Below are 15,576 nucleotides of genomic sequence, written 5' to 3' on the forward strand. Positions count from 1 at the left end.
AGATTACAACATTGAGAGATTAATAAGTTATTCACAGAATCTTTTCATGAATGGTTAAGCCAAATGGTATGCAGCTGAAGTTAATAAGTTACACATAATCGCGATATTTTGTATCAAAAAATAATGTTTTCTTAACATTTATAATTACTTAATTTACTTTTGATTCAATAGGGTTAGAGGGGGAAGGACATCAATGACGAAGTTAAATGGCTTTCACAAGGTCCGAATAGAATAGTAAAAAGATATTGTGCCTTCTTTATTAATAGATTCAGATTTCATATAAAATATCGCGAAAGATTGAGGAGAACTCAAAATTGTGGAATTGTTGTTAATTCTTCAATTACAAGTTATGCTAGTGCTAGGGACAGTAATCCTGTTGAGGGAAATGTGGAGTATTATGGACATCTTACTGACATTATTGAGTTGGATTACTATGGAAAATGAAAAGTTGTCTTATTTCAATGTGATTGGGCTCATGTTAATACTGCTTGTGGAATTAAAAAAGATCAATTTGGTTTTACAATGGTTAATTTCTCTTGCTTAATTCACACTGGACAACAATTGATAGACGAGCAGTATGTATTTTTTTCTCAAATGAAACAAGTTTTTTATTCGAAAGATTCAACTGATGAGGGTTGGTACGTTGTACTCCGAAACACCCCTAGAGACTTGTTTAACATAGGCGATGGAAGTAGAGATGACATCGTCGAAAGATCAGAAAATTTGCCTTTTCTAGAACAAAACTTAAATGAAAATATCCCTAGTACTAGTACACAATTTCAATGGGTTCGCCAGGATGTGAATGAAGATATTTACGAATTATAATGTAGTAAAATTTTACGATTTTTTAATTATATATAATATTATAATTTAAATATTAGTCTTGTTAAATATTTCAACTATTTTATATGTACTATTATTGTTGTAATTAGTTACTAAAATTTTAACTATTTTATGTGTATTGCAGAAAAAATGCTTAGAAGAAGATTACGAGATCTAAGTATTATTCAGAATACTCCAAATTTGGAAGAAACAAATAGTGAACAACGGATTGCTATTGGATCATCGAATGTTCCAGAAACACCGGACGAGCCTGTAGAAATTCAAAGTAATGTTAAATCTAATTTGCATGCTTGTTGACTTTTATTATTGATTTCTTTTTCAAATTCTTATATTATAATATACCATTTTTCAGCTGAAAGTTGTGGGACGTGCAGAGGTCGAGGACGTACGCTACTTAAAGATTTATACGAGTTACATCCTGTCGAGCGTGTCAAAGTATCTAGAAACAATCTTGGTCAGCCTGTGGGATCAGAAGCTCGACTTTTAGCAGGATATTTGGGCATTATAGCACGAAATACCAATATGTTGCCTATCAACTATGGATCATGGCATCAAATGCCTGATAGTAACAAAAAGCTCTTGATAATATTAAGGTAACAAAACATGATAATTTATAATACTTTGGTTTAAGTTTCATTTATATTTACTTTCTAAACTTGTGTTTTTTTAAGAGAGATTTTCTTTAGAGGTCTCGGATACTTATATCAAGAAGGCATTGGGAAAAAAATGGAGAGACCATAAAAGCACTTAAAAAAAGAATATTTTAAGAAAGATATAAGCCTCGAAGAGAAATTCCGGAATGTCCCGCAGGAAATGCTGAGGTACCAATGGGAAGATGCGGTTAGATTCTAGAATTCAAAGAAAGGAGAGGTATTACGTACTTCTAAACTCTTATAATTATTTTAGTTTATAGTATTTCTATATACGTAATAATAATTTCATAATGTAAGACCATGAGCGAGTTGGAACAAGCAGCAGGCAAAAACAAAAATTCACGCACACAACAAGGTCGAAAAGTTTTGCTTGTGTAGCTGAGGCCGAGATATTCTGAATTTATTAATTGTGTCAAATATTAATTAATTTCTACTAAATAATATTTTTACTACTATATTGTAGGAACTCTTGTCTGGTCAAAAAATTAGACGCTTTCAGCTTTTTGACATTACAAATAGGAAGAAAGATGGATCTCCAATGACTTCTGAAGCTGGAGAAATTATGGTATATTTATTTAATAAAAATTGATTTATTTTAAATATTTATAATGTTTAATTATAATGGTTTAATTTGTCATTAGTAGTTTTAAATAATGTTAAGTTATGTTGCATTTGTTTTTATTATATATTTCGTTTCTAAGTCTTTAATTGATTTATTAAGAGAAACTAAAGGATAAAAATGTGGAGTATGAAGTGATTGCTTTAAGTGATAGTTCTGTTAATCTTGAGGACATTGATAACAGAATTATTACTGAAGTTTTGGGTCCTGAAAGGTATGGTCGAGTTCGATTTCAAGGATCTGGTGTTAACCCAACCCAATATTTTGGATCCAGCTCGCAGTAATACATGCCTTCGGGGAGTCAAGCTCAAGCTGAAGTTCAAAGGTTAAGAGACCAGATGGCTCAGATGCAAGTGAGCACAGTTGAGAAAATTGCTCAACTTAAAGAGGAGGCAGCATCGAGAGAAGCACAGGTTCAAACAAAATATGAAGAACTCCAGCTACAACTTAAAGATGAGACAGCAACGAGGGAAGCAGAGCAAAACAGAAAATACAACGAATCCAGCTACAGCTTCAAAATATGTTGAAGTTGTTTCAGCAGTCACAGAATCTACCATCTTAGACGTTTATTTTCTTATTGTAAGAATGTTTTAACAATATAACTTTTAACATTACTTTAAGAATATTTTGTTATTTCATTTATTAATTTAGATAATATATTTTTCGTTGGATTTTTTAATGTTACTCATTTAGATTTGCTGTTATTGGTTAGATTTAATGTTACAGGAAGGGTTGTATATGAATAAAAATAGGATATTAGAAATTTGCTAAAATTAGTGGCGTTTTTACTAAAAACGCCACAAAAGAACATGACATTTAGTGGCGTTTTTGTAAAAGCGCCGCTAAAGGTCACATTCTTTAGCGGCGTTTTTGAGAAAAGCGCCACTAAAGCTCGCGTTTTTCACACAAATGCTACTAAAGGTCACGTTCTTTAGCGGCGTTTGTGTGAAAAGCGCCGCTAAAGGTCACGTTCTTTAGCGGTGCTTTCTCAAAAACACCGCTAAAAGTCATGTTCTTTAGCGGCATTTTTTACATAAACGCCACAAAATGTTAGCGACGTTGTCTTTAGCGGCATTTTTTGCAGTGCTTTTAGCTAAAAGCCCAAAAAAATGCCGCTAAAAACCTGTTTTTGTGACAGCCCTAATTTGACTCTAGTCGAGAAGTGGTTTCGGGACCACAAAATCGAGTCACAAGAATAATTAAATGTTATATTTTATGCCTGCTATAAGTGAAAGTGTATGTGTGAAAATTTCATGCTTTGATTTTGTCTTTTAAATGTGAAATTAATTAGAAAGGACTTATGTGTGAAACTTTAGAAATGTGATAGGTTAAATGGTAGTGGGCAAATAATGCATGGTGGAAAAAAAATGTAGACTTGCATGTAGAGGTGTGCATGGGCCGGGCGGCCCGGCCTGGCCCGAAGGCCCGCCCTAAAAATGGGAGGGTTTGGGTAAAAATATAGGCCCGAAAAACGGGCTTGGACAAAAAACGAGGCCCGTTTAGAAAACGGGCCGAGCCTCGGGTAAGATTTTTTTAGCCCGGGCCCGGCCCGATTTTAATATTAAATTATTTTAAAATTTTTTTATTTTTAATTTTAAATAACTTTAGTACTTTACTTTACTTTTTTTGTTGTTTTGATGTTATTTTGATATTGTAAAACTTTTGTTATTAATATAATTTAATTCTTAATTTAGTTTTAATTTGTTTCAATTTTTCAATTTTAATATAATTACTTTTTATTATATTTTTAATTTATGTATTATTTTAATAATTATTTTAGTCCCATTATTTATTTATTTTTTGTTTTATTATTTATTTTTATGTTTTAAATGTATTTGATTTATTATATTTTAAAGTTTTTTATTTAATAAAAAAAGCAAAAAAAAATTAATATGATCAGGCCGGGCCGGGTCGGGCTCGGACCTACCATTTTTTTCTCGGGCCAGGCTTGGACAAATTTTCAGGCCCATATTTCGGGTCGGGCCGGGCCCGGGCCTTGAAAGCGGGCCAAAATTTTTTTATGGGCCCGGCCCGAACCCGGCCCGGCCCATGCACACCTCTACTTGCATGTCAAATTCCCCACTTTAGAGGAAGTGGCCGGCCATGATGGTATGGGATACAAAATATATGCATTTTGTATTAATATTATAATGACTACATGGTTTTATAATAGGAAATAAGTATTAGAAAAAAAAAAAAAAGCCATACATCCTTGCCTTGTTCTTGCCGAATGTTTGAGAAAGAAAGAAGAAATATGCTTTGAGGATTTCAGCAATATAGCAAGCTAAAAATTTAAGGTAAATTTCATGTAGTTTTTGTTAATTTTTAATAGATGTGTGATCCTTGTTTAATTAGTCTTAAAGCCCATATTGAAATTTTGATTTCGGTTGAGGTATGTGCATTCGGTCATAGAGAAAATTGAATCAAATTTGGTTGTTTGTCTTAATTAAGGAGAGAAATTTATGAATCTATAATTATAAGTGACTAAGTGGTAAAATATTGGGTTGGAGGGACTTGTATGTGAAGAGATGGCATTCGGTTAAGAGTATCTTTGACAAATTTAGTTCTTGTTATTTTGCATGAACTTAGATTAATTTGTAAGGACTTGAAAATACTAAGGAATATTCGGATGAAGTGAAATAGATAAAATGTTGAGTAATTACATGTTAAGGATGTTAAGGCTTAATTGTTAATGTCCGAATTTTATAAAGGGGGCTGTTATGCGAATTAATTTTAAGTTGTGTTATTTTATATATATATATAATCTATAGGGTAATGTTAAGTGGATCAATTGATCGATTAAATAGTTGCTTTACTTTAATTTAAGCTCAAGACCCAAAGAACCGAGATTTGGATCGGGAAAGGCGAAGTTAGCCGAGTAGTCGACACTATTGTACGAAGTTGTCGAGGTAAGTTCTTAAGTAATTTAAATTCAATTCGGTATGCTTAGAATTTGAATAAACATAGTAAGGTAAAATGCTTGATTATATAGATGTATAAATATAATGTGATGGATATATGTTTGGAGAAATGATTAGAGCCGAATGTGGCTAAATTATTAATCCGAAATAGACATAGAAATATAATATGCTGCATGTGTGTTTGAATAAATAAATTGAGCCGAATGTAGTTATACTTTTTGAATTGAAATAGACATTGAGACAAGGTGCCGGAGGTATTTTTAAATGAAAGGATTGATGAAATGGATGTGTATCAAAGTAGTTGTGTTACGACTCATACTATGTGTAATCTTAGCAATGAGCTAAGTAGTGAATGATTGTAACATCGGGCTAAAAGCCTAGCAGGCATATTGCCGGTGATATGATTCAGGTTATAATTTTAGCAGGCTACATGCTGGTATGATTTTTAGTGACTAAGAATTGATGTGTTATTGAACAAGTTAAAAATGAGTGTAAAGCCAAGTATGAGTTAAATTTTTATTAATTCGTAATAAGGTACGCATGTGAATAGTTATGAGAATTTTTGTATGTAATTTATGATTGAATGACGGCTATGATTTAAATGATATTGATTTGGTATATCCAATTGAAGGTAAGTTATATTGAATTGGTGAAACATATAAGCCTATATTGAGTTGATATATTTGTTTATGTGGGGGATTGAATAGAAATTGCATATTCAGTCATATGAAGTGTTTCATTTAATTAAAGGATTGAATTTCATGTAAGGATATATCGTATAAATATATGTATATATATATGGTGAATTGTATATACTTGGCCACATATGTAAGTAATTATATGATGGTATAATTGACTTTGAGTACTCGGTCAAGTTAACTCAATGGGATTAAAGTACGCCGTTAATGTTTAATTTGGCTACTATGAAATGAAAGTAAGATCGAGATATGTTTGTATGGCCGAATGGTAAGTATAAATTGAAAGTAATATAGTTAGCATGTATATAGCTGAATGGCAGGTATGAACCAGTTTGATATTTACTCAATGTAAAGATTATTATGTGAACTAGTTAAGTATATTGGGCCTTGTGAATAGTACTGAATGAGTCTTAATTGTATGCATATGTGATAATGTGTATTTGGTTATGTAGCTAATTTATGTATGTGAAAATATATGGTATTACATGAATTTATATACTTGAATGTATGTGAACTAGATTTAATAACTATTTGGCTTTAGAAGTTAAAATATAATATGTTAATTTTGGCCACATGAACATGCGGTCTTAGTTATATATGTGCAAATTCAGTTAATGGGATGTTATATAAAAATTAAACTAAAGATGACATTGAACGTTTACTATTTCTTTGTATTCGGCCCCTAGGTAAACATTTATGTGATGATAAAAATGAGATGGTATAAATGATTACATAGGTAAACATTTATGTGATGTAAAGTTGGGGATTGAACATTCGATAATAGTATATGATTGAGTAAAAGTATAACGTCATTGATAAAATCTGTTTATTTTGAAATGTTAAAATTATTAATTCAAACTACAGGCCAGTAGGCTGTGTGCTGTTATGAATTCAGATTGATACTTAACAGGCTTAAAGCCGGTGAGTTATAAGGAATTGACGTTAAAGAGTTTTGATGCTGAAGTGCTTTATGAATATGAACAATAAGCTAAAGGGAACAGGTATGTTTTAGCAAGTTTATGTTTGTGTTATACTGTCAATTAGTTATTGAGATTATAGTGCAAATTTCATGAGATGAAAAGAAAAATTGTAACATTTGCGGAATTAAGTCTTAAACGTTTATGAGCATGTGATTAATTGAATTATGGTTATATTTTATACAAGTAAATTCGGCGATGGTAGGAATGTAATTAAATAACTTGTGATGCAAGAGTTTATAACTTTGAAATTGAAAGTTTATTGATAATGTACATGAATATATTCGGCCGAAATGAAAGTGTTTAATATAAAGGCATGATGTGTATTATATATATATATATACACATTAATGGAAGTTATTAAATTGTATTTGTATAATATTACGAACGCATGGAATTAAGTTGGATATTTGAGTTGATAGATATTCAAAGTTATGTTAATATATAGAGTGTTGTTTTGCTTAAGACTTACTAAGCATTAAATGCTTATTCCGTTTCTTTGATTCTTTGTTTTATAGATTTTGGTTCGTCAGCTATCGGACTCGGGAGTGTCAAAGTCGAAGTCGTCCACACTATCTAAACCACTTTTGGTACTCTTTTAGTTCAGTTTAAAAATGACATGTATAGGGCTGACCCTTGTTGTTAATTGAGTACCCATTTGTAATGTATATTCGTATAGCCATGCGAAAATGGCTCGTATATTTTGAAGTATAACATCATGGTCTTATGGTATGGTTATTAAGTGACATGGAAACTATGAAATAGGTGAAATTTGCCTTAAAATAGATGCTGACAGCAGCAGTGTAGTATGTTTGAATAATCACTAAAAATAGTAGGAATGGAATTAAATAGTGAATAAATTATGTAATCGAACCTTGATGAATCTATTTTCATATGAAAGTAACGAAACGATCATATGAGCCGTATTTCATGAGATGTTTAAGTTTTTGTGAAACAGGGCCAGAGCAATTTCTGGATCCCCTGTTCTGAATTTGTAAATTCACTATAAATTAACTAGAGATAATTTGAAGTCATGGCCTATATGTACAGATTCCTTTTCAAGTCTAGTTTCTTTAGAAACAAACAGCATAAGTATTGAAGCCCTGTACAGGGAGATATCTAAGTCGTAATGCATGAAGGTCAGAGTAGTCGAACCCTGTAACAGGGGAGACTTTAACTAATAAACTGTAATAATTGGCCTGACCAAAAATTCTAGAAAAAAACTTGTAGATGGATATATGAGTCTAGTTCCAGGGAAAATTTACAGAATCAGTTTTCGAGTTTTGGAACTCGAGATATGATTTTTAAAGTGACTGTGATGCAGTTAACCAGCTTGTCTGGAAATTTTAAAATGAACTGTGTAAATAAATGAAATAAGTCTGTTAACACCTCGTGTTCGACTCCGGAAATGGTCTCGGGTACGGGGCGTTACAGTTTTGCTGTAGTGATTCAATTGAATCGTGGTGAAAAAGAACATATCGGTGTACTTGTTCCCAAGATCTATCATCTAAGTATGCAATTTTAGCTTTACTGATTGGTTGTTCATAACTTCAAAATAGATAAGTTTCAACTAAGTTATGATTAGTGAGTCTAGCATTTCTACTTGGTCTATTCAGTCTGGTTTTGACATCTTCTAAATATCTAGAGCAGAAAGTCATACACTACTCTGCTAAGTAACCTTCAGCAATTGATCCTTCTGGATAACGCTTATTACAACAATAAGACTTCAATTTGCATAGGAACCTAAACACGATATACAACATTATCAAAAGTTGTAGTTAAATTAAAGGTATATTCATGAATGAATGAAAACTTTGCAAATAAATTAGCACCTCTCTATAGGATACATCCACTGATAGAAAATTGATCCACCAAGTTTTGTTTCATGAGGGAGATGGATTAGCAAGTGCACCATAATAGTGAAGAACGACGGTGGAAAGATCTTCTCCGAGTTGCATAAAGATAAAGCGGCTCGATCTTGTACTGTCTCAAGTTCTTCAACAATCAAAACTGTGCCACAAATAGCTTTCATTATATTAGATAGTTCAATTATACAAGCCGTCACCTTTTTTGACAAACAACACCGTAAAGCAACTGGCAGTAAATCTTGCATTAAGATGTGATAATCATGTGATTTTAGGGAAAATAGTCTTCGATTTTTAAGGCTCACACATCGAGATATATTTGATGCATACATAAGACATTGCAAAATAGAAGGCGGCAACCGAGATTTTCCATTCGGAAGTAATTGGGGATGAACATCACATTGAATTCCCATATCAACTAGATCAAGCCGACTTTTAAGATTGTATTTTGATTTTCTATCGATATTGAGAATTGTGCCGATGATGTTCTTGCAAACATTATTTTCGATATGCATGACATCAAGATTGTGTCACAAAATGTGATGCTCCAAATAAGGAAACCAAAAAAAAAAATTTTTCCCACAAGTCCGCCTCATTAGAATCATCCTCTTCATCAGATTCATCATCTCTCTGTCGGTCAACATCGCCAATATATGCCTCCCTCAGTCTTTTCTTTTTTTGTGTGTTGGGTGGTTGATTCATCTTCCCATAACTGAAATTGATATCTTTTAACATGAACAAGATTTTAGATCCAATGGTTTGCTCAGGAACTTCTTTGAACTCTTTAGTACCATCAAATAAAGTTCTATGAAATCTAAATCTATAATTTCAATCTAACCACTAATGATGCACCATATAAGAGAATTTTTTCCCATTATATAACCACTTCGAACATGTTTCGTAGCACAACAAGGACAAGCATAAAGTCCTTTGGTACTCCAACCAGTAATTGGTATAAACTTGGAAATCATTAATAGTCCACAACAAAGTTGCACGTAAATAAAAGTTCTCCTTTTTCAAGACATCATATGTTTCAACACCCACCCATAACTGTTTCAACTCTTCAATAAGTGGCTGCATATAAATGTCAATATAATTCCTGAGACCTTTATCTCTAGGGATAATCATAGATAAGATAAAAGAAAATTGCTTCATGCAAATCTATAGAGGCAAATTGTAAAGAACAAGCACTACAAGCCAAGTACTGTACAAAGTACTCATGATTTTAAAAGGATTAAATCCATCAAATGATAACCCAAGCCTCATATTCCAAGGATCGCTTGCAAAGCTTGGAAATTTACTATCAAATGATTTTCAAGCTAAGAATCCGCAGGATGCCTTAATAATCCATCATCGGTTCATTGATCATGATGCCACCTTATTTACTCAACTGTCTTTGACGACATGAAAAGCCTTTGAAACATTGGTATTAGTGGAAAATATCGCAAAAATCTTTACTAGCTTCTTTATTGACTATGACTCACCTTCATCCTCATTCACATCTTCTACATTCCTATTCATCCAACAAGATTTACGTCAAACATGATAAGACTGTTGGTTTTTCCGATCGCCCTAATACAACATGCAGTCATTTAGGCAACTACGAATTTTGTCGTACCCAAGGCCCAAATCCTTTATCAGTTTCTTCATATTTTTGCATGAACTAGAGATTTTTGCAAACAGAAACATATCTCTCAAAAGTGTAAAAGAGTTTCCGGTCCACCCTCCCAAACATTTTAAGTGAAAAAGATAAATGTAGAAAGACAATTTTAAAAATTTTGATCCTTCATAAAGTTCTTCATTCATTTCATTAAGTAACTTGTAGAACTTCGCCACTTCTCTATTTGGCTCTTCATCAGGTGCACTTCTTCTCGTTTCGGTAAAAGTATTTCCACCAATATCACAATCATCGGATGCAATAATTTCAAGTGGAAACGATTGCAAACCATGATTATGAATATTAAATGCATCTTGCAACATACCTTCCATATCATCTTCTCTAACAGACTGATGGTAAGCATTATGAGGATAAGCCGGTTAATCGTTGAATAGGTTCTACGAGGTGTATACTCTCCATGGAAAATCTATTTTTTATACCCCTAATAAAGCCATCAACAATTAGATGTTCGTAGACAACTTCACGAATATGCCAATTGATGTTTTCACACTTTTTACACGGGCAAAGAGTCATATTCTCTTGGCTTGCATTTTGAAACGCAAAACTTAGAAAAGTTTGTACTCCATTTCGATAATCGTTGCTTACCCTTGACAAATTCATCCAACTTTTATACATTTCGTAGTTCTTAAGTCTAAAGTTGACAATAAATTAATGAGCAATTTTCAAATAATGAGCAATTTTCTAACATGGAATTGGAGTGGCAGACAAGTTTTTAAGGTTGAAGATGCAATAAAGAACACAGTGCATAAAGAAAACTTTGTACATGTCTAATTATCATTACAGCTATATACCATTTAGACAAAACTATTGATGGAAAAGTCCTTTCTTCTTGACAAATTAATGTCCTTTATATTCAGCCATTGCCTAGTTAATGTCCTTTATATTTAACCACACTGATGTGGTTAGTACGAAATGAAGCAGTTTCCTTTGTCTTTTATTTGTTATGAAATGTAAGCAATTAACTTTATATACAAAATAAATATTTTATGATTTTTATGATTATTATGATATATGATTATTTAATTAAATAATAGAAAATTAATTAATTAATTATTATGAAATATGATTATTTATTTAATTTTATCCACCACCACTTTCCTTTCGATTTTAATACTAGTTTTAATACTAGTTTAAAACTGGTTTAGTAAATCATTTAAAATCAACTATTGTTTAATTATATAATTAATACTATTATTATTTATGTGTTTCTTTTATTTATTTATAATATGTTTATTACTATTTATGTTTGTTTATTTATATCTTAAAAAAATATGAAACGTGTTACTTATATAATTAAATGAACACATTTAACCTAAAATAGTAATATCACAAGAAGATATGTAAGATATTATGCCTTAACTCAACTCACTAACATGGATTTACCATGTCAAAAATATTGTATTAAATTAAAACATGTAAGTAATACGAGGTACTTACAAATGCAATTAAGGAGAGCTTAAAATGGATTTGTTTGATTAGACAATTTAAATGAGCCTTCGAATACTTCTTTTATCCAATTCATTGTTTCAATAAAAAAACATAATAAATAAATGATAAGATAAATTGATATTAATATATATTAATCCATACTATTTAAATTTATCGAATCCCAAGCAATTAAATGCATATACAAAATTATAAATTGGTGAATGTATAGTGGAATTAAGTCTTTATTTTACACCTACAATTTAGGTTAAATTATATATTTTTAAAAAAATTAATAAAATCAATAATTGATCTAACACATTTTTATATATAATCAAAAGATTATTTTGATTTTCAACTAATTAAATTAATGAGTCATATTATCAAAATTTTAAAATAAGACTCATATTATAAGGATTTAATTTAATTTAAAAATAAAATAAAAAAATTGTTCTTTTTTAAAGAAAATGTCCCACCAATATAGTCAAAATTAATTAACACAATTTTTTAAGTATGTATTATTTTATCAATAAAAATTATTTTACTATAGGTCTAGTTAATTCATCTCACAATTTTAATTTTTCTTTTTTAATTTGAGTATACCCATTCTAAAAGCACATAATCATATTCAGCACTTACCATGAGTTTGAGTGACATAAATAGTTAATCATTTTAAGTACGTCTTAATATAATATTCCAAATTAAAACTTTAGGAATATTTAGTAGTTTAAATAAATTTATTTCATTCAACCAACAATATTTTACTTTTAGACCACATTATCCCAGTGTCTCGCTAATGGACCTTCTGTGCCATCTTCTATTGCGTAAAATCTCGTGAGTTATAAAATCACTACAAAATAATATATTACAACTTCAATAACCTAATAAAAGCAGATTCATGTTTCTTCTCTTTTTAAGCAAATGCAGAATCAATATCAAATGCAGATTCATGCTTCTTCTCTGTTGACTTAATAACAAATCTCTCTGTCACCAAGTGTATGAGCTTGATTTTATCTTTAATGATATGAGGCTAATTGAATAGCTCACTAACTTTTAGAATCAATATCAAATTTGAAGAATAAAACTCTATCAAACTTAGCCCTATTCAACTATGTTGATCAACTTGGTTAGAATATACCACTAACAGTAAAATGACAAACGCTTCAACTTTTTGAAAAATTACAGCAACTCAATGACAACATATCAACAAAAGAACTTACATTCACAACGTGGTCACAGCTTGCTTCTCTTTCTTGTCCTTTTGGAATAACCTATATAAACATAGTTAAAGAAATGAGATCAGACGGCCTAGTTATTAACTGTCCAGTATCTCCCCCCCCTTTATTTTTCTAATATATGCATAAATACATACACATTTTTATAAATAAGGCAACAAAGCAATAGAAAATTTTCATGAACTACTTACCATAGAATAAAGGGAATATGAATTCATACCTTTATAAGACTTGTTTACACAAGGTCTCCACTGCCCCCCTTTATAGGAATTTTTCCAAACAGTCGAAATCTACAACAAATTCAATAAATAAGGCAGATATAATCACAAATCAGCATCTGATGTATATCTCCAAAATCAATTTAAAATGCAGCAAGTCTTAACATGCAGATATTTCAGGAAAATAATAACAATACACGTTGAAGGGATAAAAACTTTCACATGATATAATTAGAGTATCATTGTATTACAATTCATATTGCTCTTAAAAACACCAATGAGAGAAGCTGGAAAACAAAAAGTGAAATTTCAGATACAATACAAGGCATCTGATCATCTAATCGAATTATAAGATGATATCATGACGACTATTTCAATGTTTTTCAGACCCATATTAGATCCAAAAGATTGTTACTGCTGGAAATGAGAATTCACAACAACACACAAGGGTCTTCTGCCTGATAAAACAAAAAATAAAAAAGAGAGAACAATGATACAAAATTGTTTCTTTGATTAAAACATTCTGTTTTGTTGAATTTGGCAATAAAAAATATATCTCCAACCTCCTAAAATAAAAACTAGCTACATTGTCCTAGTTCCCAAAATTCAATCAAGATCAAACCCAGAAGGAAAAATAGATCAGACAAAATTCAAAATTTGAAACAATCAACAAACAAAACCAACTGAAAACAGAAAACCATATAAAAAGCCGAACCGCAAGTGCAAAATCCAAAAATTTCACCAAATAGATTAAAAGAAGCAAATTAGATACCAGTGACTCACCGCGTCAGCAAAGGAATTACCAGATTAATTGCACAAATCGTGAGAAATTTTTGGAGAAAGCGAAGAGAACGACAAATCGATTTGCTGTTTTCTCTTTTTTCTTTCTTTTTTGTCTCGCCTATCTCTCTCTCTCTCTCTGCGTTGTTGTTTCTGGTGAAGAGAAAAGGGTTAGGATTTGAAAGATGATAAAATAAATTAACAAACAAACAAAATGATTTGGGGAAAAAACTAACGGATTTGGGGAAATTACAGCAGACGACAGCGTGTTACGAGCTGGAAAATTAAGTAAGGCATGAAGAATAAAAGAGTTAGTTATTAGCGGTTAGTGCCTTAAGTTAAACGGTGAGTTTTGTTTAATTGTAAAACGGGGTGTAGTGTTTAGTTAAACAGTGCATTTGGCTATAACTGAATTACCACGTTATTCTCTTGTCATTTGTTTTCTTTTAAGCACAGGGTGTATGGGAAAAACAGTTATGGAAACATTGAAGTACAATTTTCTAGAATTCTTTCTCTCTAAATTCTTCTCTTCCCTCTCTCTCATAATTCTTCCCTTTTCTATTTCAATTTATAAGATCGTATCAAGGGTATCAGAGCTTTCACGATCCCTCTGATGGCCGGCGACAGAGTTTCCACACGTCTATAGAAGGAGGTTGGAGGCATGCAGCAAGAAATTTCCAAGCTATAAGAGGAGTTGGCTCGTTTAGAGGCAAAAATGAAAACTTGATTTCAGGAGTTTAAGGATGAGTTTCGAGGGGATTTACAGACTTTGTTAGGTCTGTATTTTGGCCCTCCACCAACTGGACCTCTACCTGCGGGACAATGGGCAAAAGGAAGGGGGTCTTAAAAGCTCCTCTAGGTTTTCCTCCTAAGGAGACAAAGGTACCACATGTTCCAGTAGGACCTACTTTGGCTGATTCGGGTAGTGTGCATATTAAGAACTAGTCACAGGTGGGCGAAATGTCTGGGAAACCAAGTAGACTTGAATTTCCCAAGTTTGATGGGAGTGATTTTCGGGGCTGGTGGAGTAAACTGGAACAATATTTTGAGGCTGAGGGAATGCTAGAGTCTAGTAAAGTTTGCATTGTGATGTTGAACTTGTAGGATTGAGCCTTGAAATAGCACCATTTTTACTCACAAAAAAACGGTGGTCTTCAGATGTTATCTTGGCAAGCCTACTTGAAGAGTTTGCAAGACCGCTTTGGATTTGGCCAGTTCGGGAATCCTATGAAGGAGCTGGTAAATTTGAAGCAACAAGGTACAGTAGAGTAGTATCAGGATATATTTGTTGGGATATTGAACCAATTGCATTTGCTTGAACCATATGCCTTTAGCATTTTTCTTAGTAATTTGAAAACTGAAATTAGCCACTACCTTGATTTGTTCGAACCTTCAACTTTAATGGAGGTTTTTCAGTTAGCTAGGAAGATTGAGGTGCTCTTATCCTGTTCTGCAAAAAAATCTACAACGGCTGCGGTTAGCTCTCCTAGATCTCTACTCAACCCTTCTGTGATATCTCGTTAATCTTCAACCCATATAAGACTTGTTTCGGGTTCACAGTCTGCTAGTACTACACCAATTACTAAATCAGGTTATCAGTCCATTTCACCAGCATTGATGGCGGAGCATAAATAGAAGGGGTTATGCTTTTCGTGTGGAGCCAA

The 15,576-nt window shown here is 31.9% G+C and overlaps 2 long non-coding RNA genes across 4 annotated transcripts; one reads left to right on the forward strand and one right to left on the reverse strand.

Annotated features, from left to right (window-relative positions):
• Positions 1 to 1,509: 1,509 nt before the first annotated feature.
• Positions 1,510 to 2,778, forward strand: LOC121212436 (uncharacterized). The gene is made up of 3 exons (XR_005907576.1): positions 1,510 to 1,713; positions 1,960 to 2,061; positions 2,390 to 2,778. It is a non-coding gene; the product is annotated as an uncharacterized lncRNA (long non-coding RNA).
• A 5,434-nt stretch (positions 2,779 to 8,212) lies between these two features.
• On the reverse strand, positions 8,213 to 14,257 carry LOC107893843 (uncharacterized). 3 transcript variants are annotated; one of them, XR_005907578.1, is made up of 5 exons: positions 14,149 to 14,257; positions 13,916 to 14,065; positions 13,135 to 13,204; positions 12,900 to 12,950; positions 8,213 to 8,721 (listed from the first exon to the last, which is right to left on the reverse strand). It is a non-coding gene; the product is annotated as an uncharacterized lncRNA (long non-coding RNA). The 3 variants fall into 3 exon arrangements; XR_001683016.2 differs by lacking the exon at positions 14,149 to 14,257 and having other exon boundaries at positions 8,213 to 8,454; positions 8,544 to 8,721; positions 13,916 to 14,110; XR_005907577.1 differs by lacking the exon at positions 14,149 to 14,257 and having other exon boundaries at positions 13,916 to 14,106.
• Between the last annotated feature and the right edge of the window lie 1,319 nt (positions 14,258 to 15,576).

This window comes from Gossypium hirsutum, chromosome A13 (genome assembly GCF_007990345.1).
Source record: "Gossypium hirsutum isolate 1008001.06 chromosome A13, Gossypium_hirsutum_v2.1, whole genome shotgun sequence".
Classification (NCBI taxonomy): domain Eukaryota; kingdom Viridiplantae; phylum Streptophyta; class Magnoliopsida; order Malvales; family Malvaceae; genus Gossypium; species Gossypium hirsutum.